This window comes from Cyprinus carpio, chromosome B16 (genome assembly GCF_018340385.1).
Source record: "Cyprinus carpio isolate SPL01 chromosome B16, ASM1834038v1, whole genome shotgun sequence".
Lineage (NCBI taxonomy): Eukaryota > Metazoa > Chordata > Actinopteri > Cypriniformes > Cyprinidae > Cyprinus > Cyprinus carpio.
The window spans coordinates 28,051,544-28,078,587 of NC_056612.1; the positions used below are offsets into that span (position 1 = coordinate 28,051,544).

The following is a 27,044-nucleotide window of genomic DNA, read 5'->3' on the forward strand; positions in this document are numbered from 1 at the left end:
TAAGACATAGTCTTTAATTCAGAATTTCATGTTTAATTCAGTGTGTTACTTGCAGTTTCATTGCAATTATTTGTGAAATTTACTAGCAATTTCAAAGCAAATCCTAAAGCAGGTTTTTTGCAGTCAGTCTATCCCAGCCGTGTTGTATTTAGCAGACCGATCTCGCTGTGTTTGTGTTTGCAGGCCATCGAGACGAACCTGGTGCAGAAGTCTCCGGGTGGACTGACGTATGTGGCCGAGTGGCGAGGAGGAATCCTGGACCATAAGATGGGGCATCTGGCCTGTTTCTCCGGCGGGATGATCGGCATCGGCGCTGACGACGGGCCGACGGAACAGAGGCAGCATTACCTGGACCTGGCCGCTGAAATCACTCACACCTGCCACGAGTCCTACAGCCGCTCCGGTCAGAATAACACTGAACAGCATCACTCCATCATACAGTCAGCTCTTTAAAAGGCTTTCAACTACATACTAAAGTTATTTTAGTATCATTTATACCATTACAGTATTTATTCATTATTTATATTTTTATTTTAGTTTAAATTTGAGTCATTTTGTTGTTTTTATGTGATTTTCTATATATATATTTTTTCATTTAATTTTAGGATTTTAATACTAGAAATTTAGTAATTTAATTTTAGTACTTAAATAATTTGAATAATTAGTATTTTGTTTTTATATTTTCTAATTTTAGTTTTAAGTAATTTTGTATTTTGTTGTTGTTTTAATTAATATTTCTATTTACTTTTTATTTACTTTTTATTTTTTTGTCATTTTAGTTCTTAAAGGGATATTTCACCCAAAAATGAAAATGCTGTCATTAATTAATTACTCACCCTCATGTTGTTCCAAACCCATAAGATCTTTGTTCATCTTCGGAACACAAATTAGAATCAGAATCAGAATCTTTATTGTCTTTTTACATAAAGTACAACAAAATTATGTGCAATCCTATTTCAGTGCAAAAATAAGGTTTACAGTTAAAACAACCACTAAAATAAATAAATAAATAAATAATGAAGATATTTTTGATGAAATCCGAGAGATCTCTGACCCTCCCGTAGACAGCAAGGGTCCTAACACGATAATAATATAATAATATTATGAATTTATGTTAGATGAAAGACATAAAATTTCATAATAAAAAAACCCTGTTTTTAGTTTCAATGCTGAATAACGGAAATAAGTTTGATGAAGTAGTAAAATTACTAAAACAAAAATAAATTCAAGCTATATATATATATATATATATATATATATATATATATATATATATATATATATATATATATATATATATATATGTATATATATATACACACAAATAAATATACAAACAAAAAACAAAAATAAAAAAATCGCACAAAGCATATAAATTTACTAAACAACTAATGAAAATATAATAAGTTATACTCATAAAAATCTAATATAATATTACTAATTCTCCCAGTATAACTACAACTTTAGACTCAACTCCTAATTTGCTGCTTATTAATAGTTTTAATCTAATTGTTAAGTTTGTTTTAAGGGATCTAAAAGAGGTCTGCAGATAAAGGCATTAAATATGTGCTTTTATTAACAACAAGATGAATACTTGAGTAATTGTCCTAACATAAAGTGTCTATATTAATGCAATCCTATAACAGTATATAAATATGTTTCAATACTGTGTGTGAAGTCAACGGAGGGTGACTCCAGAAACGGCGCCTGTGAACTTAAGAACCGGCTTTTGATCGTAAGCTTTCGCTCGATGCATTCCAGTGTGCTGTGTCGTTCTGAAAACCCAATCTCTTGGCACTCAGATGAGAGAAATGTGCCATTACTACAGGCTGGATACTCAACAGACTCAAACTGTTTCTTTCTCAGACATCAGAAGCAAACAGGTGAGATGAGCCCTAACCTGCTTCAGATCATAAATAGCTCTACCTAGCGCCTCTTCCATCTGGATGTATCCAGACGCTGCAGGGATTTAAGCTGGAGGCGGGAGGACGAGCGATAAATACCACATTTGATCTCGTCGCAACACACTATTGCTGACCTCACGCGTCTCTCGTAAAATAAGATCCTCAGAGCCGCTGGCAGGATCATTATCTGGAATGAATCCCCCGCTCATAACATGGCCCGAGTCAACGAGCAATTGCCATTATTTATAGCATTAAAATATGAAGCAAAAGATATTGGTCCCGCCCCAAATGCTCATTTTCCGAAAGTCAAAAAAAAATGAATTAAAGGTGAAAAATTGAAGTATTTTATATCCATGCATAGTCGTGGCTACATATTTTTCTAAAGGTTATTACTAGTTAAACCTCAAATTAACATTGAAGCTAGTAAAGCACGAACTATTCAAACATTTTTTATTACAGGAAATGAATGCACTAGAATTGTAAAATATAATTAGCATATTTTCAGCGCATTTTAATTTACTTTTATTTTCTATTTTTTATTTGCAGTTTTAACTGGATGAAAAAAACAACTTAGCGATACACCCACATAGTAAAATTTGTAAAATGTCTTACTACAACTAGTAAAATACTAAGAAAAGCATAATTTATATATAAAAAAAATAATACAAAACTAAAATCAACTAAAAAGATATAACGACCTACACATACTAACATGACAAAACGATTATAACTGTATATCTGTATATATATATATATCTATATCTATATATCCCTATATATAGTTTGACTAAAACTTGTTAATGAAAACTGGAAATCTACAATTAATACTTATAAAAATTATTAATTAATAATTAAGTACGACGCATGCTAAATAATGTGTACAATATTTACGTTATTACTGCATTAAAAATGAGTACTGATTAAATTTATTTTAGTGTAACTAATGAGGATTGAAACTTAAAAAATAATACAATATAAGTTAAAGTATGAAATAGTGGTGCAAAATTATAATTTATTTTTTTATTTAGTACTTTTGGAATTAAATTATGATTCTGACATTTTACATGCGTTTTGTTTATGATCGTGTTTTAATATCTTGAATACTTTTTTTTTAATCATCATGTTTATGTGTCTCAAAGCTTTCTTGTGTTTTCTTTTATTACTCTGCTCTTCTTTATAATATGCCCCCACTGCGCGCCCATGCAGAAAAAAAAACGAAACATTGTCTAGTGATTAAATACATTTGGAGAAGCAATCATTCCTTAGATTAGAAGGTGTCATATTAAATTGACAGTGTCCAATTAAGCTTCCTCCCGTGGGAGAGTTTCTCTCACCGTAACACTCCGATAATCACCAAAAAAAAAAAAAACGTATTCCACTTAAACACTTTTCCAGGCTGAAGTGGCGTATATTGCTAAAGAGACAAGGGATTGAGACAAACAACCAAATCAGTAATGCAAATGAAATGTTTCGATTCGAGAATGAGAGTTTTTCCTCCCCGGAACTGGGGCTGCTTGTAATTTTAGATTTAAGGGGCATAATGTGATACATTTGGGTTTGTTATGTTATTTCTGTGTTCTGCTTTGGGACAGCTTTGTTGTTTTCATATAAGACAGCTAGTTCCTTGTAGTTGCACACACAACACCACACCTGTGTTTACTGGCGCTCAGATTTCTCCACAACGCTGTAAAAACACAAAGCTCAGTATTTACAACCAGCCGAGAAATCAGCATGAGGGAGATAGAAGACTACAACTAGAGCTTTTTTTAAGTGCATATAAAAAAACATGCATGTGTTCTCTTTCATGTATAGATTAGGCCCTGTTGCAAGTGTCACTAAGCTCTACTCTGTTGCTTTTGTGGTGCTGGGTTTTCTTATTGCTGTTGTTTCATAAGTTTCATACAATGAGTGTGATTTTCAAGATTTTTTTCAAATGGAATGATGGTAAAGGCAACCAGAAATAAGCCAAGTTATTTGAGCAACATCCCCCCATGATTGTTGTGGTTGTGGTTGGCCAGATCAGTGCTTTTCTCTCTAAATTGATGCATATGGAGGCCCATTCCTCCTCCATGTCAGATAAAAATAATTACTAGGATACGTCATAGTTTAAATGATGAAAGTGACAATTCATAAACTTTCTAATTGGAAATTATGACACAAAACCTCATGAATTAGGAGGAAGAAAGATGACTTTATGACACTAGGAAATTCTATGAAAATTCTATCTCAATATGACTTAGTAATGTCATTTCAACTTTTAAATTCATACAATCTCTAATTGCAATCTTTAAAAGTCAAAATTCAGACTTTAAAAGGTTTAAATTTATGACGTAACTATGTCATAAGTATCAGATTAAAAAGATCAAAATATGAGGTAAATAGTAATTGTTTGCCTCATACATTTAATCTAACTACTGGGGTCGCCTCAGGGCTTCATTCTTGGAGACCACTTCTCTTCTCTGTCTAACGTGACCACTCACTAGGTTCTGTCATTCAGAAACAAGGCTTTTCATATCACCTGGCTATGCTGAAGACCCTAACTTTTACCGGCTCATTCCATCTGGATGATCCGACGATAAGCTGCTTGCATGCTCCCATGTCTAAACAGCACATTTCTTGCTGAATGAACGGACCGTCATCTTCAGCTCAAACTTGCCAAGACAGAACTCCTTGTGGTTTCCATCAAACCTATCACAATTTTCACCATCCCGTTTGGCACATTAATCATACACTCCTTCAAACAGCCAAACATTGGAGTTAGGCTTGAGGATCAGCTAACTTTCCTCAGACCCACTATTGCTTAAAACTGTCCAGTCCTGCGCCAGATTTGCTTTATTCCCACATCAGAAATCAGGGCCCTTTCTGTCCGACCATGCTGCACAGACTCCTTGTTCAATCTCTTGTTCTGTCCAGGCTGGACTATTGCACGACGCTCTTTGCGGTCAGGTTTATCCAGCCACTTCTATCAAACCTTTAACAATTAATCCAGATCGTGGCAGCAAGATAAATTATTTTAATGAGCCGAAAAGAATGACACGTCACAACTCTCTGTTTATCATTTGTACTAGAAGTCAACTAGCGCTCTGCTCGCATAAAATTCAAAGCGTTGATGTTTTCTAACAAACCAACCACTGGCTCTTACAACCCCGTTACCCTAAACATTTATTTGTCATTCTCATTCTTCAAAAATCGGCTAAAAACCACGTCTCTTCTTTCATCGTTATTTGACCCTCTAATTCGTGTACTCTCTATTCGAGTTCTATTCTTAGTCTCTTTTTAGAACTTGCACTCTATTAATTTATACTAGCTGCGTTGTTTTGCCTTACAAAAAACTAACGACTAGCGATTCTTCTAATCTTTTTTGGTACTCTATTTATTATGTGTTGTCTTTTTATTTATTATGACAATTAACAACAATCAAAAAAGGCCTCTAACACTAGCTTGCTCTAGTTCCTTTTTCTATTCTGTCCTGTTTTCCTTTTTATTTATTATAATAATTTAAAAAAACACTTGCTACATTACTAGCTTAAGCTACTGAGACTTGTTATAAGGCACTTTTGCTATATCATTGCTCTGTTTGTTGATTTTGATTGCTTCTCTGTTGGTCCTCATTTAGTAAAGTCCGCGGTTTGGATACAAGTGCATCTGCTAAATGACTAAATGAAAATGTAAATGTAAATTTCGACCTTAGTATGTAAACTCTTGACTTTCTATATCTACTTATGACTAAGTATGTCATAATTTTGACTCTAAAAGTCATAATTTCAACTTTTCCAAGTCCAAATTTTTGGCTATGTGTCATAATTTCTACTATTGTTATCATTATTTTTGGTCAGTATTGAACAAACTTTTTACAAATTTTCCCCCATACTGTAATTTAAAAACTTTTCATCTTATTGATAATTGACTTTAAATTTATAACTTAGACTTTTTCCCTTTCTATTACTTGGTGGAAATGGGCTTTCATAATCATTTTCATCTTTCTGCCCAGTGGTTTAACTTAAGCTTCCCAACCTGGCAACCATGTGCACACTATCTTCTCTATACATTGGGAAGAACGTAGACAATGTTGACAAAAACCATTGTGCTGAGATGGAAAACACAGGCAAACATGTAAATTCGTGATTTGACATAGTAATTCTTGAATTTATGCTTTCATGGAAGAGTGCAATAATTCTGATGCAATGCAAAAAGAAAAAAAAGACCAAAAACCATGATTTTTTTTTTTTTTTTTATAGCAAATAAATCTTGATTTAACTGTTTAACCATTAATTGTTGCAGCTCTAACACTTAATTAGAAATGCGATGCAACCATGAAAAGTAAATTATCATAAGCTAGAAAGTAGTTTTATATTGTCGATCATTATCCATTACATTACATTTTTTCTATTTCACCTATTAGGACCAGGAGCAGGTCCTGTTTTTATCATCAACGGTAATGTTTTTTTCTGTCTGCAGACGCCACCAAACCGTGGTCAGTCCGGACGCGTTCACGCGTCGATGCATGACGCCGAGGCCAACAGCCACACCGACTGGTGAACCGCTACTACATCCTGAGGCCATAAGTCATCGATGAGCTACATGTCGCATGTGGCGTTTGACCCACGACCGGCTCAATACAGGGAGTGGGGGCTGGGAGTCCGTGGGGGGAAGGTGCATGTGTATTTCAACATTTACATGCTCAATATTTAGAGTATCGGATCAACCAAATGTGGAGTTTACAAAACACTGAAGTGTTACCCGCGTGCATCCTAAAAGTGTGGTTACCAGTTTTTGTAGCAGCTGTAATCCTAAAGCGCTGTATTATTTTTCAAACCCTGTCACTGTAAATTTAGGAATGCATATCAGCACCAATGTAATAGATATAGATAAACAAAGTAAAGCCAGATATTGCCTGGTTAGGGGTTTACAGTAATTCATGAGGAACGTAGATAGATTTCTGCAGTATATGTGATGAATCAGGTGCCCGGTTTGCGGGTGTGTGATGTATTTTCATTAGGCTCTTCCTCACATTATCTTCGGCTGAATGAATGCTCGCGCTGTGCTGTTATATTAAATCACGCCGATCGCTAAGTGTTTTTGCGCCCCTTCCTACAGACTTGACATGTTAATTACTGGCTGGCGCCGTAGGTCGATGAGAACGGAGAATGGGATTTGTGTCAACTGCATCTCCAAACCAAACTCACGAGACCAGTCCGAATTGTAGTCTAAGGTGTCTACTTTGTTTGAGTGAATAGAGCATTAATTTGCCTATGTCAGCTCTTCTTTTATCCAGCGCTCATATCTTAGCGCTTAATGTGCTTCTACTTCCAGCAACTTTAAGTGACAGAAATATCAGCATCGACCCTGTTTAAAATTATGTCTCACAAACGCTCGTATCTTCTGCCAGCGAGAACTGTTTGCGAGAGGTCTCTTGTTCTCACAGAGGCCTGCATTTATTTTGATCAAAAATACAGTAAAATTTTGAAATATTATTATCCATTTAAATAACTGTTTTTCTATGTGAATATCTGTTAAAACTGTAATTTATTTCTGCAATCCGCACAGCTGAATTATATCCAGCATCATTAACTTCCATTCTTTCAGTGTCACATGATCTTCAGAAATACATTCTATATACCTGATTTGCTGGCTCAAGAAACATTTCTGATTATTATCAATGTTTTGAAACAGTTTTTATATATACAAATAAATTATTGTTCAGGATTCTTTGGTGAATAGAAGGTTCACTACAGAACAGCATTTATTTGAAATAGAAGTCCTTTTGGTCATGTATATAAAAGTCCTTTTTATCTCTGTCACTTTTGATCCGTTTAGAGCATCCTTGATGAAATAAGTTATGATTGCGTATTGCTTTTGCATAAAATGTTTCCTGTATGCCTAAAATGCCTAAAAGTATAATATTATGTAAATATAGTTTATTAGTTACAAAGCAAGTTTGCTGTTTGATGTAACTACTAACTGTAAAGATTACCTGTTCCCTAGTAATATGAATTGTCCCATGACCTATAATGTTATGACCCTGGGCCACAAAAGCATTCCTTAAGTCGCTGGTAGTGTATTTTTAGCAATTGCTAAAAATAAGTTTGTAATGGGTCAAAATTATAGAATTTTCTTTTCTGCTGAAAATCTATTAGAGATATTTACGTACCGATAATGTTCCATGAAGAATATTTTGAGTCAGTTCCCCTGCGTAAATTATATCAAACCTTAAAATTTTGTGATTCGTAAGATGCTATGCTATAAGAACTTCACTTTGACACAACTTACAACAGATGATTTTCCCCTCTCAATCTTTAGATTTTTTTTTGTAACCCCTCGATATTCCAGACATTTTTTCAAATAGTGGTATCTCGGTCAATATTGGTCCTCCTAACAAACCATACATCAATGGAAAGATTCTTTATATATTCATGGATTTATAACTCGAAATTATCGAACAATTGACCACGTTAAGGAACTTGTTTTGTGGTCCAGGGTCACATATTTTTTGTTTGGCACATCGAAATTGTAATGACTGGTGGTTGAAATGTATCCAGCTCAAGTGTTCTGTGTTCACAGAGCCCAGGCTCTGGAGAAGCCTGTCTGTAGAACCACCGCGGGTTTCTCATCAGGAATCCAGAGACGTGTACGCCTCCACAGTCAGTCCACGACAACATGCCGCAGAGCTTCTTCCTGTCCGAGACACTCAAATAAGTTGTATTATCACCCTCGAGTTCCTGCTCCTACACTGACCTGAATCAGACTAGTTTCATAGATTTAAAGAATTAATAACCTAGGCAGTTCTGCACTAGAGGTGGATAAATGCAAATAATGCGGAACTTCAGTAGGGAACCATCAAGATGATCAAAGCAAGATGAAATAAATGTGACCCTGGAGCACAAAACCAGTCTTAAGAAGTTGCACGGGAATTTTTGGAGCAAATAGCCAAAAACTACATTGTAAATGGCTCCAGAATGGTTTTCTTTCATTTGTGCCTAAAATCATTAGATAATTAGTTAGATTATGTTCAATGAAGATATTTAGCAACTTTCCTACCATAAATATATCAAAACTTAATATTTGGGATTAGTAATATGCATTGCTAAGACCTCATTTGACCAACCGTTTAAAGATGAGTTTTCTCAATATTTTAGATTTTTTTTGCCATAGACCTCATATTCCAGCTTTTCAAATAGTTGTATCTCAAGACAAATATGTATATCCTATCATAACAACCATACCTCAAGGGGAAAGCTTATTTTGAAAAAATTGACACTTAATACTGACTTTGTGTGGTTCAGGTCACAAATTTCGCACTTTTTTATTTTAATGTTTTGGGTCCAGAAAGCACAAAAACCTCACAACATATCCTACTTTTTGCGCAGCATTCATGTCCTTCTGACCTCATTTAGCATAGCTTCTGTTGCTTTAATTTAACCCTAATCAAGCCTAACTGTATCCTATTTGATGCACAGATTTCTAAGGCCTTTAAATGAACAAAACTTTGGCTGTTAACCTGTCATCTACTGCATGCTTTCTGTTGTCTGATTATATTTGCAGACTTTTTATCAAACCATCTTTTTGTATATACTGTACAAACGTCCAGCTTTCGATCTAGTGTTTCAACGGCCGTGTCTGTCAAATCTTGACATTTTTCTCCAGTAGAACGTCCCAGAATAACTGCATTAATATTTTCATGTATGAACACTTTCTTGACTAAAGCAGCTCAGCTTTAAACTTCTACTCTTTACATTTTAAATTAAAGATGACAATAGTGGCCCTCGGCAACTAGATTTTATTTAGTTAATGTTCTTTTCAAGTCGTGAAAATTTAGTTTTTTTATATTTTAATTTTTTAGTTCCGTTTGTAGGTTACTTATAATGAACCCTGAAAAAAGATGTTGAAGAATCGTTTTTTTTCCTCCATAATATCATACTATATGAGCCATAACATCCCTGACAATATAATATCATACTCAACAAAAAACACACTTGCAAAAAATATATATATTTGTCTGACTATTATTTCATGCCAAAGTAAAGTTTAACTACTTATATATAACAGCCACTATATAACAGCCACTAAAATATATATATGTATATTTTTAAAAGGAACCGTTTATTGACCAAATTGTGTTTTTATGTGTTTTCAGAGAGCTTGACAGCATCTGTTTCACATTCACGTTTAGTTGTACATAAAAGTACTTGGTGTCAAATCTCCTTTTGTGATGTTGGAAGCACACCAAAGCAGACTGAACATTGCTTTGATGTTAGTGTTATGGGTGCGGTGTTTTGAAGGTGATATCTTGACCACTCATTGTTAAACCCCCGTCTGTATGCGATCAGCAGATACCTGTACCTGGCTGTTCTCGGACGATGATCTGCTGCCGGCTGGAGGACTGGGTGTTTTAACACACAGCAGGCTCTATTGGTCCGCTGCCCGTTATACGCCAAGACCATGCCTTCAGGAGCACGGAGCCAAACATGACCATGGACAGACCGGACTGGAGTAGTATTTTACCATCACACACACACACACACACACATGGCATTCAACCTCACACGGTCCTGACATGGATTCTCACTCCTTTCCTGTAAAGGATCTCTTATATACATAAATATATGCTGTGATTGTAATATCTCTGAGCCGAGGCTTCCCGCTCTCCTCGGTGGTGGAAAGCTGGCGCCAATTTTATTCCGTGGACAATCAGTGAAACGTGACTTTCATGAGAATCAGCACCTTTTTTTCTTTGCTTTTCTTTCTTTCTCTATGAGGAAAAAACGAATAACTTGCAGCCCTGATCTGTGGGAGGAGCGTCGTACGTGGCGGCCATGCTGAGCGACAAGAGAAAACCCACTTTTCCTTCACGTCTCACCTGTAATTTTATCTTTTCTTTCATCCTTTCATTGTGGTATTCCTCCTCTCCCTTCTCTCTGCCAAAGCGTTTGCAGTCTTTTTCTATTCCCCTAGGCTTGATATTTTGTTCTAAGTCTAGATTTTCGAGTCCAATTTTGTGTGCTATGATTTTTTTTTTTATTATTATTTCAAGGACTGATGTAATTTACAAACCCGACAAATGGATCCTTTGTGAATGTGTTGGGTACAGAATGCTTTGTTTGAACAGGAATTTGAATGATGTCATTGGCAGGGCAGGGTTGTTTTACACGTGATTTTAAACTTAAACTGGTATTTTTTTCATGCTTCAGCTGCTTGTGACCTCGGTGTTTGTGCACGTGGACGACATGGCCATGTTTTAAAGACCAGTCATCACCAGAGTGGGAAAAACACACTGCAGCAAACTGACAACCAGAAACGGCCACTAGGGCTGGGCGATTTTATATTGAATATTCATTATATTTTTGCACGCAATTATTTTGATGTGCTTTTTAAGTCAGACTAGTTTCATGGTGGTTCTTCAGGTTCACAAACAGGATTTATGTTTGATTCATTTCCATGAATCACTTCAAACTGCGTCCTTTAATGAAATCGCTTCCGATACCCTATAGCAAAGATGCAATTGCATCATCCTTCAGAAATCCTAATGAGTGAGAATCACAATTATTTTTAGTGCGCTTTTTTTTATTTTGTCCCTTTAAATTTCATTAAGATTGAACACGCATCAGACTAGCTCATGATGTTCTTTTCAATAATCAAAGCAACATTTCTACATTTTATTCATTTCTGTGTAACTCCCCACCTCAAACTGTTTGGAATGAATTTGATTCAAAAGCAAACTAAAAGCAATTTTTCAAGATTATGAATAAAATAATTATTATAAGCACTTTTTTTAATTTTTCTTTCCATTACGTTTCCTAAAGACTGAGGTGGGTTTGTTGAAATAGTTTCAATGATTCTTCTTCTTCAGTTTCAAAAACAGCATTTAAGTTTGATAAGTTTGATCAAACTGATTCAACAAATGGATTAAAAACTCCAAAGCAAAGATTAGAATCATCACTCAACAATGCTGAAGACTATGAATCACTATTTTTGAATGTGCTTTTTAAATTTGCTCATTAAGTCATTCATCACCAAGACTAGTTTTGAAATGATTCTTCAGTAATCAAAAACATGAATCACCCTCAAACTGTCCATTTCAATGAATGGATTCAAGACTCTAAAAGTTTATTTTAATGTGCGTTTTTTTTTTTTAATTTTTTAAGTATTGCCATCATCAGACCAGTTTCATAACTGATCTGCAGGATCAAAACTAGCATGTAAGTGTGATTAATTTCCATGTCCATTTAAAGTCGATTCAAAACTACTAAAAGATGTATTTGCATCATCATGGCAGAAAATGCTGGAAGATTGTGACTCACGGTAATTATTTTAATGCACTTTTTAATTCGTTCATTGTGTATATAATATCTCAAAACTATTTTTATGATTCTTCTACAGCAATTTTAAGTTTAATGCCACTAGCAAGTCCATGAATCAGAACCTCTAAAACCGATATGCAAAATGCTGGAGATCGTGCAAGCAATTTTAATTAGTATTTCCTGCCAAAAGGTATTGCACCATCTGACTAGTTTCATGATTCCTGGGGCTCCAGCAAATCAAAAGCAGCATTTAAAGTTTGAATCATTTCTGTGATCAGTTCAAGATTGATCAAAACTCTGAACACAAGATGCATTTCACATCTTCGCATCAAAATGTTGTCTCAAAGTCCCCATTTTTTTATATGTGTTTTAGGTAGAAATATCTGTAGGTAAATATCGCTGTTTAAGACCATGTACTGTTATTCTTGTGCGTATAAATGAAAACGATTCAGCTGTGAATAACACATTGTACCGTGAATAAAGATTCTTCAGATTATGCCACCCAAAAGTCAGCACGAAAATGTGAAATTGCCTGCTTTTTTTTAGCACTATCGCCCCAGCCCTGTCAGACATTCAGTCCGTCCTCAACAGCATCGATGGTGAATGTGTGAGACGTTTTTTCCAGGGTTTTTGTGCCTGAAGCAAAACAGCGTCAGACAGTAGTGTGGTGGAAATGAATGTCATTAATTGTTCCTATTTTCCATCTCTCTTTCTCTTTCTAATTTTTATGGACGTTTATGAAGACTCGCGCTCTTTTCGTTTTCCTCAGGTGTTTCTGTACTGTACACGTTTTGATTACAGTCATTTGCACTATTCATTACGATAGTGCTGATCATTGTTAATTTGAACGTCTTCTGTCTCTCATTGTTGAATATTTTCAAATACTGGTAAAAGATCTGTGCGATTTATACATTTAAAATGAGTGCACAAATGCTCCAAGTGTCTTTCTTTGTATATTCTACATTTTCACAAGCTCACATTAGCTTTTTGAAACACTGGTATTAATCTTTGACCTGCATTTAGTTGCACTTACATCCTCAAAATACTGCACATGATTCATAGGTTTGGTATGAGATAATCTCTGCACTTTGATATCATTTTAGTTTTTATGAAGCATTAGAGCCCCAGATCTCTCAGATAAACACTGCATATCTATTAGTTACTGGTTGTTATTTTTAGTACCAGTGAGATACTATTGCAAGTATTTTAGTTGCTTTTTTGCCATTTTATTAGTTTTTTCATATCTAATATATATAGTTCTTTTTGAATAACATTTTAGTCTTAGTTATTTTTAGTTCATAATTTTTTTTTGTTTGTTTTACGAATATTTTTTAGCAGCCATTTTTTGTATTTATGTTTTTTTCATATCTATATATTTTTTATTAGTTTTTTATTTAAGTTTTTTGTGATTTTAGTTACATCAAGTTAAACTAAATTAATTGCCTTGGCACCTAGCTGAAAAAACAAACAAACAGTTTTTTTTTATTTATATACGATATATAGATAATACTATATCTTACTATATATATACTCATATATATCATTTTTTTTTTTTTTTTTTTTTTTTTTGCAATTGATCTTGATTTATATACTCTTTATATTGGTCCAGTTTTTAACTTATTTTAGTTATATCATCAGCAATTAAAATGTCTACTCATTGTCAGCTCTAAATGAATGACCGAATTGACTGACTTTTTGGTTGATTATTTGTCACCAACAAAACACTCCTATTTTGTCTTGCTGTGTCATCAAACTGAATTGCTAAAGCTATGTACCTGTTTTCAACAAACGGTTGTCCCTAACAATCCTGCCATTTGTCAGTACAACCTACATAGTCCCCCGCCCCCCCAACTCAACTTCACATCATTTGTTGAATCAATGTGTTTCTCAAACAAACAGATCAATGTTTTGAAGGTGTCCACGTGTTACACTTATATCTTGAGTTATAATTAACAGAGTCTGATTAATCTTCCTGCATTAAAAAAACAAAAAAAAAGCACACACCAGCATCAATAAGATTATTTATTATTATCATAATAATGAATCATCATCATCCCCCCCCACATCGACCGAACGGCTCGATACAGCGAACCTCTCGGGTCGGGCCCCCCAAACAGCTACACAAGGTCAATTCTGTTAGTCGTTGCATTTCATATTATAAAAACTGCCATTCAGAGTTTTTCCTCTGAGAGCTCTGTAACGAGCAAACCATAAACTGCTCTCTTCTATATTGTGTTTTTCCTCTTTCAGGTCGACTGCTGTCAAGGGAATCTTCATGCAGTTCAATCTCAGACATTTTAGTGAAGCCGTACTGATTGCTGAAGTTTGTTACATGAGACACATTCACATTTGCGTACATGCGTAAACTACACCTTCTCTGTATTCTCTCTCTCTTCCTGTCGAAATTAGCCTGAAATGGCAATGGTAACCATTTTACATTCAGTAATGTGATGCATTTCTGAGTGAAACAGCTTATCCCATTATATATATTTTACTTTATTTATATATTATTGTGTAATTGTATATATTATTGCTATTCAATTTTTTATATGTAATTCGGGGTTTTATGTCATATTATATTTTAAGACAATTGTTATTCCATTAAATATTGTTAGCGCACTTGATGTGAATCGTTCACAATAAGAAATGGTAACATGGATTTAGCAAGTAAAAGGGGATGATTTTTGAATTTAATGACATTAAAACAAAATTAAATTACATTTTTTATTAAAACTAAACAAAACTGTAACATGCTTATCTAATGTGAAATTTTGCTTTTTTTATTATGCTTATATTATTTAATATATGTTATATTTGATGCTTTTAAAAAATAAAAAAATAATATCCAATAATATTTACTAAATTTTATTTACTTAATTTTATTAATATTACACATTACCACTTAGACAATACATATTACATTATTATAATCCTTTCAATAATTATTATTATTATTAGTGTCTAATAGTAATAATATATATAATTTAATAATAATTAGTTTCAAAAGATAAATATTTTGATGCCATTTCTTAGTGAAACCAGGTTATCCAATAATATTTTCATTATTTTTATTATATTTTAATTTTTTTTCACTTTACTTTAGTATTGTTATTATTCTTAATATATTACCACATCATACATATTATATGTGTGTGTGTGGTGTGTGTGTGTGTGTGTGTGTGTGTGTACAGTAATATATATAGCATATCCGCTGTGTTTCGTGTGGTGTGTGTGGGTGTGTGTGGGTGTGTGTACTATATATATATATACACACACACACACACATATATACATTTCCACTGAAGTAGTGCAGTGACAATCATTCATAATAAGAGGAGTAACATGAATTCAAAAACAGATGATTTTGAAACTTCAAGAGACATAAATCCCGCATTAATGAAGATTCGTATGCAAGCTAGAGTAAATAAAAATGGTCAGTGTTATCAGCTCCTGTGAATCACGCAGGTTTAGTTATTGGAGCGCGGTGTGGAGATCAGAGTGTAGTGTGAACGGCGTAAACAGCGCTGGTGTCTTGCTCACAGGAGGTTGATTATCTACTTTAATTGATGGGGGTCCGTCAGCGGGATAAGCGCGTTTCCAGTAATTAGTCTAGCTAAACTACTAGGCAGGGTTTTTCGTTATGCTACGTTTCAATGAGTTCTGTAAATTTATCGCTACAACATACAATTATTATATCAACTTCATCTCTGGGCTGATATTAGTTTATGTTTATTGCACTTTGGTGAATTCGTTTTGATTGATTTCCCTCATGCTGATCGAAATATTCCCCTCGTTATGTTCATCACCAATTAGCCCTGGAAAGAGTCTGGATCAATTATATTTGATTAAGTTTCACTAAATTATTGCTTCCTGGCTCTAAAAATTAAACGTTAATGGATTTGTGTGACATGCACGTCCCTGCGTTATAACTAATTCTATAAACGCTTCCAAGTAAGGAATAAAGTAACTGGGCAATACACAACCAGCAGACCCAAATCTTGAATTTATTATAAGTAAAAAAATGCACAAAAAGTGTTTTTTTTTTTACGATCTTAGCTGGCAGAAGCAGAGGATAAATCCTTTAATTGTTGTTGTGCTAGTCTTGCTAAACCGGTGTTTCTTTTGCATCTCCTCTCTGGATATCAGTCTGTGAACATTAAATGTTCAATTTTCCCCCACTTTGAAGTTTCCGTGAATCGCTCTCGGTATATACACCAACATGGACAGACATAAGGGAAAATATAAGCCAATAAAAAGTCAGTTTCACAGCTGTTTTGGGATGATTATTAGAGATATGACACATGAATCAGTCTGTAAATAATGATAAGTTTTTAATTCTTTAGGACTTTATTCGTTGAAAGGAATTGTGGGGGCCCCCCACCCCATAAAGCAAAAATTTGCTGAAAGTTCTCAGGTCCACCCAAGAGTTATGTGTTTGCTTCTTCTTCAAATCAGCCTTGGAGAAATGTAGCATATGCATCCACTTGCTCAGCAATGGATCCTCTGTAGTGAATGGGTGCCGTCAGTAACATGAGAGGTCCCCAAACAGCTTGATAAAAACCTCACAATAATCCAAATCACACTCCAGTCCATCAGTTTCACATCTGGAGAACGACTATTGATTTCTTGTGGTTCTTTTTATCAGCTGTTTGGACTCTCATTTTTCTGACGGCACCCCATTCACTACAGAGGATCCATGAAGAAAACCTCATGGCCTGAGAGTGAATACAATTTTTCCCGACCGCAAATGTTCTTTTTCTGTACGCTGAAATATGTCCTAAAATAGCTAATAGCAAAGCACCCCCCTGGCCGAATTAAAAAAGTACCACAAAAGCGTCAAGTCTTGACCATAATTAGATACTTTCTCTAGGGATGACCGCAAATATTGTAAATGCATTACTTTTAAAAGTACCTTCCGCCAACATGGATCATTAGTAGTATTAAATAATGTGTATATTCAACTACTGATTTGGTATTATGAGTGTACATGGCAGTACTTGAATACATTCCTACTGCAATTAAGGCACTAAACAGACTTACTTTGGAACATGCATAGAATATGGGGTGTATATAATGTTTTGGTGGGTTGTCATTATGCCCAAAAAATTGCATGAGCTTAAAATATGTCTTGAAGTAGTGAGCTGCGGTGCAGTATGTTCACCACACACACAACACACACAAACTCCCTTCGTTCAGTTCTCCTCGTTCTTTCAGTGGCACATGACCAGGGCAAGCAGCCCTCCCTCTGCGTCCCTACTGAGCTGAACTAATGCAGGTGCGTAGTCTGACTCCCCGTCTTCTTCCTGCGGTCGGTCCCTGAGGAGCCCGTCATGACTTCCTGTGGCTTTTTTATTCCACTCTTTCTTCTCACATTGTGTCTGTTCGGTTTCATCCCTGATTGTTGAGTGATTCATCGCCTCTCATTTTTTTCTTCTCAGGGCTGCTGGTTGGAAAAATGGGTTCACAAAAAACAGTTTTTTTCCCCCCCGTTTCCATCCTTCTCTCATTTTGAGAACAGTTTCCCTCTCCGCAAGCTTGGTGTAAGCGGATAGCTGTTCACCTACTCTAAATAAGAGGTATGTCGACCCATTGTTTACACTTCCTCACCGCTCAACTGACTGTTATGGTCTGATATACCGCAAGTGTCTGACCCTCAATGGCTTCCATTATATGTGGCGCGACACATGCTCAACTGACGATTTATTTTTTAATGTTCCACGCGGACCACACAGGTTATCGTTGGAGTCGAAGCATTAAGTGTGAGTAAATAACTGACTTGAATTGATGAAATTACTTCCTTTTAAACCTCCCGTTGAAGAAGGACACTCGGTGCTCAAGTTTGCCGCATTGCCATGTTGACATCGTCCATTGTCCGAAACATACAGTTTTTAATCAACTGATTTGGTGGCTTTGTTTGTGCTCTCATCTTTTCTCCAGAGATCTTTCCTCACGTGTTTGAATTTATTCTTCTTTTGCTCAGACATACTGAGATCACAATGTACTTTCGATCAGAATTCTCTTTTTTTTAGACATTTTGTAACCATACACTCACGTGTGAGGTTTTCATTAGTGTCTGTTAATACTCCTAAATCAGACAGATACAAAAACTGGCACCACAGCTAATATTTTATACCGAAATTTGAAGGAAAAAAAAGTTAAAGGAAATCCTCGACCAAGGAAATTTGCATTTATTTGAATCAAAAATACAGTAAAACAGCAATATTGGGAAATATTATTCCAGCTTCAAATCAACTATTTTCTATTGAGTATATTTTTAATAATTTATTTCTGTGATCAAAAAACACTCCATTCTTCATTTTCACATGGAGTCTTCAGAAATTCATTCTAAAATGCTGATTTGCTGCTCAAGAACCGTTTCTGATTATTATCAATGAGTGAAAACAGTTGTGTGCTGCCAAATATTTGTGTGTGGAAACTAGTGATGGCATTTTATTTTTAAGGATTGTTTGATCATTTAGAAAGTTCATTAGAAAAAACAGCATTTATTAGAAAAATAAATCCTTTTTTAACACTATAAATGTCTTGATTGCTGTTACATTTGACCAAATTAATGCATCCTTGAGTAAAAGTGTTAATATCCACATCTCTGGATTGTAGTTCTTTGTTTTGATCTACTCAAACTTCCTCTCCATCTTCATTCAGTGTTTGTTTTGGATCTTCATTCAGATGATGGATATGTTTGGATCTACCTTCACGTTCTGCCTAACCTTCACCGTGTTCATTGCTTGTTGAGTTGCACCCAGGTCTCTCTCTGCAAGGCTTTGATGAAATCGACACGTTCAGTAAAGACCTGCATGAGACCATTTACTTTCAGGCCTTCAGGACCATTTCATCAGACAGGTAGCCCGATTTCCGTTCTGGACTGTCAAATTGTTTTTTGACTGGACAGAACAGGACAGTGTGTTCGTATATTGGGAGGTTTTATGAATAAAGGCCCGTTCACACCAACCAAGGAAATTAACAAACGATTAAGATATCCAATATCCAAGATGTTCACTTTGTAAAGGCGAGAAAAGTTTGCAAACTGCCTTATTTATTTTATTTTATTTTTATTTTATTTTTTTTTATTTAAGTTATTGTGGTGAAAAAAAAACAAAAAACAATTGTAACATGTTAGTTACACTTTGAATTGCACGAAAAAAATTGAAATCTGAGTTTAGCCCTATAGGTATATAACCAGTTCTTTCTCAGAATTGTAATAATGCACCTGTGAAAAATGACATGAATTTAATGGTAAAAGAACTGTAAAAATGCTCAGCATCAGTAAATCCTGATACACTAATTTAATGGTAAATTTCCCTACTATATATGGTGAAAAACTGTATTGGGACATTTCAATTTACGGTAGTACAACCATCTTTGGAAGTGAAAAAGACTGTATAATTTACAGTGAATAACCGTAAATTGGATGTTGCAAGTCATATACAAATTTGATGGTTTTTGTTTTTGTTTTTTTAATAAGAAGTTATGTTTTTTTCTTAGTAGTTTTTTCTTATCAGTTTTTGTATATAGGGTTTGTGTGTTACACCTAATGTGTTAAATGAATGTTTATTGCATTATTTCAGTTTTGTGTGTTACCAGGATGGTGTTTAGTGTTTGTGCGAATGACACTGTTGCACCTTCTATAGTTGTTTTTATTAAAGCTGCTTGTGAAGGACTTTGGTTCATCATGTGATCTACTCATACCCACCTGCATTTGGTTTATCAGTGTATTACAAAGGGTACAAAACCGATTTCAGTACTTCAGTCGGTTGGTATATAATTTTACATTATATCAGTTAATGAATATGGTATTTAACTATAGCATTTCAGTTAAAACCGTAAAAACCTAAATGTTACAATTCTGGCAACCACAGCTGCCGGGTTTTTAACTATAAATTTACAGATTGTTTTATAGTGTGTGTCCAAATTGTGATATAGGTAAACTTGACCGTGGTTTAAAATATATAATTATAAATGGAGGTGGAAATTCCACACATTTTTTATTTTTTAGTTTATTCTGTGGCGGAATGGGCTTCAAGCCTATATTCCACCTTTAAACATAATAAAAAAAAAAAAAATCACTAGAAGGTTCTAACAAGGGAGATGTTGTTTTTTTCAGCCTGCATTTCTCAAAACACTTAACATTATTATTGTTCTTGTCAAGTTTTTCTCTCAAGAGTTTCATTTTGAAACCATCCTGTGATTCATGCTTAATTTAAGTTGAACGCTAGTCAATTATAATTGTATGATAAATTTAGTTTGGCACTTAATCTTCTGTCGTGACACAATCATTGGAAAGCACATTTTAGAATATTTCTGATAAAATGGAGAAGCAGCAGGTGCTAAGCTCTTTAATTCATAAACTTCTCTTTTTTCCCGTGGTTTTGTTCCAGGTGCTTTCAGTGAATGTTTATTGGCTAATAGCTGACAGTGTTTAAGGATAGTTGGATCGATAAATCATGTCGTATCGGTCATTCAAGTGATCACCTTATTTCTGTTTTGTTTACTCAAGAATATTGAGGAAAAATTAATACAGCTCTTAAGTTTAGGCACACAAAATCTGTCCAATGTCGGTCTGACTACGAGGGAATATTAACCCTAACAACACGCTGCTGGGGTTGGGCCTTTGACCATGCCAAAGCATTTCTTTTCATTTCCATCACTTGCTTTGTAACTGATGCAAGCTGACTGCAGCCGTGTTTGCGCAGCACTGCAGGGTTGTCAGGAGGTAATCAGCTCCGATCGATCTACAGAAAGATGCAAATGAAGTGCTGCCCGCCCGGCCTGCAGTTTTTACTGAAGGGTCCCCAGTTCTTATAATACGACTCGCTCAGGACGAGATCTACATCTGCTCCCAACAAGATGCAGGAACCCGATGTCGGAGAAGACGGGAAGCGTTTATGTAAATGATGACTTTTTTTTTTTTACAAGCAATTTAAGTAATTTATTGTGATGTGTTTTTCATGGAGGCCCCAAATGTGTTATTTCTGTGCCACTTAAACTGAAAGTATTATGATAATGTTTAAAAACAAAACATGCATAACTAATAATAGAACAATTTTGAAGAAAAAAAATCCTAACTGTAATCAAAATTGTTTCATTAGGAACTACTTGAAATAAAATAATCAATACATAAAAGATTAAATAAATAATATAGGCTGTGACAAGTTTAATTTAAGCTGAAGTACTAAAATAACAAACTAAATAATAAAACTTAAAAAAAACAATACATGTTTTTTAAAAAACACTTTAAAAATTACAAAAACACAACAAAATTGCTAAAACTTTTAAATAACTCAAGGTAGACAATGTTACATTGGGCATGACTACTACAAAATTTCAAACTAAAACAAAAATTAAAAACTAAAAATACTATACAGACATTTAAAAACGTATAAAAGTATAAAAATGAGCTAAAACAAAAACTATTAATACTTTAACTCAAATGAGAAATGTTACATTAGCAATGAGCTAAAACCACAAATTGGCTTAGTTTTAGTTTTACGTTGAAGTGCTAAAATAAAATGACGTAACTAAAATAAAAAAAATAAAACTTAACTTGTCCGCCTGTTTCAAAAAACACAAGAAAATATTAAATACAATCAGTATAAAGAATCAAATCTAATTAAAAGCATCATAAAAAGTTAACTAAAAAAAAAAAATTGAAAAGGGTGGAGGGGTTGTTATAAACATATGTGTGTAAATGCACTGTAGACTGTTAACGTCTTCTACATGATATGTGTTTTATTATGGATTAACTCTGATCCTCCATCTGAGCAGCTGCTGGTTTGATCTTTTTTTTAAACAGCGGTAAATGAAGTGGGACTTCTCGCAGACAGCCCCTCATACTTTACACAGCTTTGGTGCCTCAGTCAGCTTCATGACTGTCATGAGAAAAGAGAAGCGATCAAGAGAGAAAGCTGGCAGCGCTGATCAGGAAAGTGCCCACCCGTTCTCATCCGTCTGCCGGGTTTCATTTCATTCGAGCGCTCAAGAGCTTCCTCCAAATCCTCTTGCTCTTAAGGTTTTTGGTGGCACTTGACTGATCCAGGAGCTCCGTGGAGCTTCAGAAAACCAACCATTGACCAACTCCACTTGTACTGCTGATGGCTGTTTAATAGTATTTTATAGTTTCATTTAAGCTTAAATATATTTTTTTTAAATGTAAATAAAATTGAAACTTAAATAAAAATTTTATTATGTTATATTTTATTTATTACAATAAATGCATTTATAAATTATAACTAAAATGTAAAATTACATTTAAAAAAAATATATATTATACATTTTATTTAAAAAAATAAATACATTTTATTTTTAAATCATTTAAATAACATTTAAACTTTAAACATTTTTGCAATGTTTTATATGAATACACATGACTACAAACGGAAACAAATGTTATTCCTTAGACTGGTAGATTTTTTGTGAATAAACTTAATTTCGAGCGAGACTGTTTTTTCCCCCTCACAAAGCATCATATGCGTTAAGAAGGACTTGAAAGTAAAAATTGATATCATAAGTGATAGTGTAACTACTGTTTATGATGTTTTTATTGTGTTTTTAAAACCCTTAAAGTTATTTAATTTGATGTCATCTAATGTAAGTAATTAATAAACTTAATATATTGATTACCTAACAACCTGAATGAATATTTACAGAGCAATTTACTAATATAACAGTTATGAGATTGTAATTATAAGAAAAAGTCTGTGGTATATAAAAGCAATATGCCCACTAATGTTGATTTAGCCATATAGTCAAATAAATTAAAAATGGTTAAATATTAATCCATGTGTTCTTTACTGTGAATTATTAGTACTGGCATTACACATTAGCAATTAAAAAATGTTTTGAAATCGTTTTAATTTGAAAATTATTCTTTTGCAGCCTTGACAGATGCAGTCATGTCAAAAATCTTCTATTTTGCCCATGAAACTATTCATGCTGAGACCAAAGTGTATTATCATAGCCGAAGGCAAAAAGAAGGTGAATGGTGAAATAAAGTAAAAGAGAAACTCCTTGTATTCTTTTCTATAATGCAACAGTAGATCAAAGTGCTTCGCAAGACCAAAGTCATGGGTTCGGTTCCCTGGGAAAATGCCATGAAACTGATCAAATGTTTTGTTGACTTTGAATGCAATGTAAGTCACTTTGAATAAAAGAATATTTGCCAGTTGCATAAATGTAATTTTGTGAAAGTATGAATGCTACAGGCAGCAGGTGCTGTATGTCACAATTAACCCTGTAACCTCACGAGTTAATTGTTGCAGTTTATCCCTGTCACTTCACAGGAGCAGCTTCACCATGTTTACACTTCCATATAACAAAACAACAGAAACACAAAACACCCAAAAACTGAAAACATTAAAAAAACAAAAAAAAACATTCAAATTAATTTAAGCTGCGACATTTCATTTTTAATCATTTAATTCTTTAAATTAAAATGTAAAAAAATAAATATTACAGAGCACCATTCTAAAACAATTACTGTATAAAAACAAAAAAACATACTGTTATATAAAAGCAATAGCACATTCACAATTATTTAGCCATATAGTCAAATAATTAAAAATAATTAAATATCATTATTCCTTGTGTGGAAAAAAAAAATAATGCCTTTGATTATCTGTACTAGGGTTTTTACTGGGTTTACTTTTCATTTGCATGTAATCGTTTTAATTAATATTTTTTGAAAGTTGTAAATACACACCGATTATTGCAATATGTTTTATCAAGAAAATCTACGTTCATTTTTTTTGTTCCAGATGCAAGGCCGTCCCCGGTCCTTCAGGGCTAAACTTATTTTTACTGGAGATGTTTTTCTGATTTCTAATATTTTAATTTATTGATAAGTTTAAATTTTATTTCAACTTTTTTTTTAAATAAAAATATTTTATTCTGAATTAATTTTAAAATAAATGTAATCACATGTATTTTACTTTATATTATGAAATCAAACGTGCATGTTTAAATAACTTAACACAACTTGATTGTTGTTCAAAAAAAAAAATTTTTTTTGTCTTTGCATCAGTATCACTTCATAGCTAATTACTTTCATTTCATTGAGCGTACGATGATGCATCAAGTTCACATGCAGGTTTGTTAAATCAGATTAATCTCAAACCAAACAAAAAAAGCATTTATGGTTCTGGTTTCTTTCTGAGCTGACTTTTCAAACCTAAACACAAAACATAAAGAGACCGTATTCCAGAATCAAAAAATGCAAGCCGGGACAAGTTTAGAGCTCGGCAACACAGAGGCCAATTGCTTTTCTCGGTCTGTTCAGACCTACGTCTCTCGTGCCGGTTAATTGTGCCCTATAGGTCCCACACACATACTATTCATTGGATTAGAACAGAGCGGTCTCATGCTGTGGAGTGAGATGTAATCACATTGTTAACAGTCTGCATCAGTGCGCTCAACCATAAAGACAGCTATTTACATGCAAATTAACTGGTATCAGATTTTGGTCATTAGTGTCATTTACCTGTGCCCTAACTTGACATCGCATCCCATTACGACCCCAGTGCTAGTGCTGGAGCTATGCAAAATTTTAAAAATTTTGCTTTTCTAATTAAGCGAAGTGCCATTAAGGATCAGACCATCTGGCAGTCAATAAGTCGCACCGACATCCAGATATTACAATTATGAAATGACAATCTCAGAATCATACTAAAAAAAATGCTTATTTATTACCCTAAAATAAATCCATCCTCCAAACATGACTCTTCGTCCCGCAATGCAATTAAAAAAAAAAAAAAAAAGGTTTTTTTTTTTTTTTTTTTTTTCATTTAAAAGAATCATAATTTCAACCAAACTGGTAATTTTTTTTATTGTTTTATAAAAGTTCAACAGAACAGCATTAATTACAACAAAAAAAAAGTTGCATGTATTGTATAATACATTTAAAGCATGTTTATTTGTAATGATATACTATTTTGTTAAAAATCATAAATTATATCATTTGAAATGGAAGAACTTTGTAATCATTAATGAATGAATGGTTCTTTGCTCTTGCTAATATGGCTTATGAATAAACAATATAAAATGTTGATAATAAAAAGTTTTTTTTTTTAACTGAATAAACGTAAAGAAAAACAAAAAAAACAGACTACAAATGAGTGGACAGACTCACAATTGTTATTTTTCCTAATGCAGTATGCCACTGTTTCGTAAGATTAAAGATATTTTCAGGTATCAAGTGTTCCACCTTTTTGATTGTTATTCATTCACAAAAGCTTGTTTTTTTTTTGCACTTTGGGTTTGAGCAGAAACTCTTCGACTTCATTATTAGCTTGTTGTTTGAATCCACACAGGGAGTGAACTATACAGCACAACGCATGCTCTTTGTCTTTGATTATGGTCTAATGAAACACAGTTCACTTAGTCACTAATAATCCCGGTGTGTTTCTGTGTCTCATTAACAGCAGCTGCTGTGCGTCAGGACAACAGGTGCACAACACAACCTTTGTTGGGTTTAATGCGAGGAATTCGCGAGCCATAAACTCAGCAGCTCTAACCTTTCAGCAAAACACAAGCCGCAAGAGAAGATGCGACACTACTACGAGCAAGAATGCCTAGTTTTACTGGCCGAACCGTTGTTTGTTTCTCTGCTGGATGTGCGTGCAATTAGGAGGCATTATGAAGACTCAATTAAACAATTACAAGCTCAGCTCAGTCCTCGCTGCTCACAGTCCCATGAAACTCAAGGAGTAATATGATTTCAGTGGCGTCTTCACTGGGTTACACCACTGCGGTTTTTGATTTTGCACTCAGAAGTCACTTTGTTTTAGGTGTCCGCTGCTTGTTAAAGAAATACAAAAGATGCTTAATTAAAGGAATACTTCAGCTAAAAATGAAAATTTGCTGTTAACATGTGCTCACCCTCCAGGCCATCCAAGATGTAATGAGCTTGTTTGCTTTCTTCATCCGATTTGGGGAAATGTAGCATTCCATCACTTGCTCTCAAATGGTTCCCTCTGCAGGTGAATGGGTGCCCGTCAGAATGAGGAGGCACAAAAACTGGCTCCATTCACGTCACAAGGAAGATTCAAACCATTGTTTCTGACTAAAATATGAGTCCATAACCCATAATATATTTGTTTAGAGCTGTTTGAGAGCTGCTTGATCTGTGCAGATTTCTCTCTTTCTGATTCAGACAGACCACTTTTCACTGGAGGAAGCGAAGGTATTATGGATTATGGACTGGAGTGGTGGGATTATTGTGATGGTTTTTATCAGCTGTTTGGACTCTCATTCTGACGGCACCCATTTCACTGCAGAGCATCCATTGGCTGAGCAAGTGATACAAGGCTACATTTCCTCCAAATCTGATGAGAAACAAACTCATCTACATCTTGAAGGCCTGAATTGTAACTTCATGTTCAGTGAATTTAATTTTTGGGCGTTGGAACTGTTACTTTAAATGCATGATGAAACATATGTGTTGCAGTAATATACGGAGTTCACAGTGTTTAGTGGATCATAATTTCAGTGTACTGATGCACTAGTGAGTAGAATGAGTGTTAAATTGCCCTTGGAGCTGTGTGTCTGTCATTTGCACAAACACCACACACACTGAGTCTTATTCAGACGGACATCAGACGTCCAGCAGCATCAAGCAGAGGACGAGCAGCAGCTCTAATGAGCGACCTCTGAGACCCTGAGGCTCTTATTCCATTACCCTGAGCTCATTCCATTATTAACCCTCACAGTCAAGCCTGCTGCACTAAAACCAAAGGTTCTTTCTCTGCTTACCAAAGACTGCGTTTATTTGAACAAAAAAATCAGTAAAATTCAGAAATATTATTACTATTTAAAAATAGTTGTCATCTGT

The 27,044-nt window shown here is 34.3% G+C and overlaps 1 protein-coding gene and 1 pseudogene across 1 annotated transcript in view; both read left to right on the forward strand.

Moving 5' to 3' along the window:
* The window catches only part of LOC122140078, a 192,976-nt pseudogene extending 192,447 nt beyond the window's left edge, over positions 1-529 (forward strand).
* LOC109051680 (fatty acid-binding protein 10-A, liver basic) overlaps positions 1-27,044 on the forward strand; it is a 677,383-nt gene that overhangs the window by 535,094 nt on the left and 115,245 nt on the right. The window lies entirely within an intron of this gene.